Source organism: Asparagus officinalis, unplaced genomic scaffold (genome assembly GCF_001876935.1).
Source record: "Asparagus officinalis unplaced genomic scaffold, Aspof.V1 AsparagusV1_Un1873, whole genome shotgun sequence".
Lineage (NCBI taxonomy): Eukaryota > Viridiplantae > Streptophyta > Magnoliopsida > Asparagales > Asparagaceae > Asparagus > Asparagus officinalis.
This window is the reverse complement of record NW_017974132.1, coordinates 1-4,613: the sequence shown is the minus strand read 5'-3', so window position 1 is coordinate 4,613 and position 4,613 is coordinate 1. Positions and strand designations below refer to the sequence as shown.

The window sequence follows — 4,613 nt, the reverse complement described above, 5'->3', positions numbered from 1 at the left end:
CGCCTCCATTTCAGCACGCGATCGAAGCCTTTCCGCAGGCATTCGAAGCTCTCCCGCAGGCATTCGAAGCTCTCCCGCAGGCGTTCGAAGCTCGCCCGCACGCGATCGAAGCCCTCCAGCACGTGATCGAAGCCTTTCCGCAGGCGTTCGAAGCCCTCCAGCACGAGTTTGAAGCCCTCCCTTGCAATTGGATCTCGCAAGCGTTCGAAACCCTCCACTTCAACTGGATCTCCCGTCAAGTATTATTTTTATTTTTTTTCCTGGATTTTCTTTTTTTCCTCCTTTTTTTGCTATTTTCTGAAGAAACCCTCCACGATATCATCTTCTGTTGCTATCTTCTGTTGATCGTTGAAGATGTGATTAACTGTGAAATATTGATTATTTATATAACAAATCCTACTAGTTTGGGCCTTACTGTGTCTAGGCCTCTCTTAAGTCCAAGAGAGTACTAATTCCTTTGACCCAGTCCAAGAGAGGTCTCGAGTTTGATTCTGGCTATTTGCAGTGAAGAATTGCAGATTCAGCTATAGTTTCTCAATATACATAATAATTAATCAGATCCTGGTAAAGAATTACAACAGAAAAAACAATATTATATTACAGAATCTACTATAAATTGCTGAAATTATTAAAAATTAAAAATTTCTGATTTATTTTGAATGTTATATATCTATAAATTATTTAAATAATAATAAATTATTTAACCTACGTTACGTTATGCGTTATCGCTATTGTAACTTAACCGGAGGTAAGCGTTATGTTATGCGTTATCGTTATTTTCAACATTGATGAAACCTTTGCACCGGTTGCAAGGTTAGAATCTATTAGGATGTTTTTGGCATTTGCAAGCTTTAAAGGATAAACAAGATTTTGGACTCAACTTGAAAATATTTGCCAAAATATTTTATTTGACGCTCTGAAAATTCTAAAAAACTTTGTAAAAAGTTTATAATACTAAAAACAAACTGCTTAGAAAAGGAATTTGTTTGCAGATAGGATCCTCCATACTTGTGAAAATAAGTATATTTGTGAAACGCTTAAAAAACACAAGTATTAAACGTGTGTGTGATTCCAATAAGCTATCAAGTAACTCATAGACTCTTTGCCCTACATTCTAGCACCAAGCCACCATCACCCTCCGGAAGGACCACAACTACAGAGAAAAAAACAAAAGAAAGCTAATATCCTCATATAGAGAGCAATACTTGAGCTTTGATATAGCTTGAATCGGCATGAAGCTTTTAATTTGAGAGGGAAATAACGTTGCCTTCATCTCTTGGCCTCCTCGCTCCTTTGGATATGCCCATTCGTTGTAGCATATATTCCATCCATTCGCTCGACATTGAATGGCACTAGAACGAGCTTGATAAAAGAATTTACTACATTTGGCACCATAAGCCATTAGTACGCCCCGATAATGGTGGGTTGTAAAACATCATCAAAAACATAAGGCTAACAATTCCCCTTTTTGATGAAGTGATGAACCAACCATTACTAAAAGCGAAAATAAAATAGCCTTATAGGGGAGAAACCGAGAAAGCGACAAGCTAGTACGAGAAGCAGAGAAGGGAAAACGATGAGGAGGAGAACGGATCAGAGAGGGGATACTAGAATAGGAAAGGAAGGAAGAGGAAAGAGGAAAAGAGGATACGGGGCAGAGAATTTGAAGAAGACGAAACGAAACGGACGAAGAGACAGAAAAGAAGACGGATCATTTTGCTAGAGGAAGGAACGAGACGGACAAAGGGAAGAAAGGACTATACGAAAGAGAAAATGAGAGGCTACAGAAGAAAGGAAGAGGACAGGAGCAGAAGAGATTAGAGGGGAAGACGCACGAGCAGATGGAGCGACGAAAAAGGGAAAAAAAGGAAGCGAGGAAGGGAGAAAAGAGAAAAGGATGAAGGAGAAGAAAAACATGAGATCAAGGAAGAGAAGGAGAGGGAAGATAAAGAAAAAAAAGGGAGGAGGACGAACGGACGAATTTTGTAGAGAGATCGAGGAGAAGGGATTCAGGAGGAGAAGAAAACGAGAGAAAATAGGAGAAGAAGAGAGAAGAGAAGAAAAAAGCGAAGATGTAAAAAAAAAAAGAAAATATGAGAACGAAAGAGAAGAACGATTTATAAAGAGAAGGAAGATACACCAAGGACCACCGAAAGAAAGAATCGGGAAAGAATAGATGGAACGAGGAGAAAGGAGAAAGGAAAGAATTTTTGGGAAAAAGGGAAAAAAAATTAAAAAATTAGAGAGAAAGAAGAGAAGAGAAAAAAGAAGGTAGATGAAGGAGAATAAGAGGAGAAAAAAAGGGAAGTAGACAGAGGGAGAGCGACAGGAAGGAGGAGAGAAGAGAGAATCAGATGAATTGGGAGAGATTATATTTAGGAATAAGAGAAGAAGAGGGAAGGAAGAGATTTTAACGAACGGAAGGAACGAGGAAGAAGTTTAAATAAGGAAATTATAAGAAATATTGAGAGAGGGAAGAAAAATTTAGAGGGGAGGAGACGGGGAAGAGGTGAGAAAGGGGTAGAAGGGGAGAGGAGGGGAAAAGAGAGAGGAGATATTGAGGGAATTAAGGGGGATTTAGGAGGAAGGGGAGGGGAAAGGAGAGAAGTGAGGATGGAGTGAAGAGGTAGGAAAGATGGGAGGAGGGGGAGATAAAAGACGAGGGATGGAGAAAGAATAGAAGGGGGGAAAGAGAGAGAGGAAGAGGACAGGAACTGGATAGGAGAGAGAATTAAAGAGAGGAAAGATGGAGAAGCAAAATTAAAGGGAGATAGAATAGGAGAATAGGAAGGGAAGAGGTAGAAATTGGGAAAGGACGACGAAGAAAAGTTTGGAGATAGGAGTGGGAAGCAGGAAATTGGTGGGAGGAAATAAGAGAAGGGATATTATAGAGAGATTTTGAGAAAGGGGAAAAGGGGAGATAAAAGGAGGAGGAATTTGCGGAGGAAGAATAAGAGAGAATAGGAAAATTTAAAGATAATGCGAAAAGAATGAGAGAAGGAGAGAGAGAAAAAATAAATAGAAGAAGATTAAAAGAGAAGGGAAGAAAAGAGAGAAAAGAAAAGAGAGAAAGGAGGGGAATGAAGAAGAAGGAAGGGAAAGAAGAGAGATAGGAGAGAGAAAAAGAAGAAGGGGGGGGGGGATTAGGAATACGGGGAAGGAGAGAAAATGAAGGGAGAGAAGGAGAAGGAAGGGGGAGAGGAAAGAAGAGGAGTAGGGAAATAAGAAAAGGGAGAAGAAAAGGAGGAATAGGCTGTTCCCCCTATCTATGAGCTCCCCCTAAAATATAATGCAACAGAATGAGGAGAGTTCTCTCCCCTTATGTCACATCAAAATAGGGTAAAAGAGAAATGAAAAATGGCAACTAAACAGCAAACAATGTAGACCATATAATATAAATAGTGCCATAAGCCACCATTTCATTATGCGACAAAATTCCTTCCAGAAGAGAAACTTATAAAATATATCCGCTAGTTTGAGATTTTGTGTCCAAACAAATACTAGGGATACATACTTTACTTCATGTAGAGTAGAAAATGATGGCGCATATTCAATATGCTTAGTTCTAGATGGCAACGCGAATTTTTGGAAATACTTTATAGGCAGTTGTGTTATCACAAAAGATTAATATTTTGAAAATTTCAAAATCGAAGTCAACGGTAAACTTTGTTTCATCCATAAAACTTGAGCACGAACATAGGCCGGCGGCAATGCAACGCAATTTTGTTTCGTTCACAGACCACACGTGAATTCCTCAAGAATTGAGCACATGACTTAACACTAGTCTCTTGCGATCTTACCTTACACCGGCAAAGTCGGCATCCACAAAAATCATATAATCAAAAGAAGTGCTTCTTGATAAAATAAGCCAAGATTAAAAGTACCATTAACATATTTAATGATCTTTTAAGCCGGCAATTAAATGAGAATGCTTTAGGAGAATGGTTTGAAAACGTGCACATGCACACGCACTAAACATGTTCGGTCTACTAGCGTATAGGTAAAGAAGACTAGCCTATCCATTACCTCGATATAAATTTTCCTGGTCCACGTCTTCACCACTCTCACCGCATCCAAGCTTAACACTAGTACTCATATGAAGTAGGCGCGATGCTTGGAATTCTCCAAATTGAATTTCTTACACTAATTCCTTCGCATTACTTGCTTATGGAAATGAAGATGCCATCCTTAGTTGTTGACTTGGAGCGCCGAGAAACGAAAGTAAGCTCATACCCATCATACTCATCTCAAAGTGATCCTGCAATAATTACGAAATTCCAATAGGATTAATTAGTAGGCACCGAAAATAATCGTCATCCACATATATTTGAACTAAAATGAAATCATTTTTCCCTTTTTCTCACAAAAAGAGTGTTATCATTGGTTCCTCTATATGCACATTTTCAATAGAAAACCTAGAGAGTCAGAGCAACTAACAAGCCTAGGAGCTATGTTTCAAACCGCATATAAAGCTCTTGTACGCCAGGTACAACATGATTAAGGAAAAGCATAATCTATAAAACCGGGGGCTTGCATCAACATACACTTCCTGCTTCTATAAAAACCCATTTAAAAGGCACTTTTAACATCCATTTGAAATAGTTTATAAATTT

General features: G+C 38.8%; 1 long non-coding RNA gene across 1 annotated transcript; it reads right to left on the bottom strand.

Moving 5' to 3' along the window:
- Window positions 1-270: 270 nt before the first annotated feature.
- LOC109828504 lies at window positions 271-577 on the bottom strand. The gene is made up of 2 exons (XR_002243726.1): window positions 416-577; window positions 271-338 (listed from the first exon to the last, which is right to left on the bottom strand). It is a non-coding gene; the product is annotated as an uncharacterized LOC109828504 (long non-coding RNA).
- Window positions 578-4,613: the final 4,036 nt, after the last annotated feature.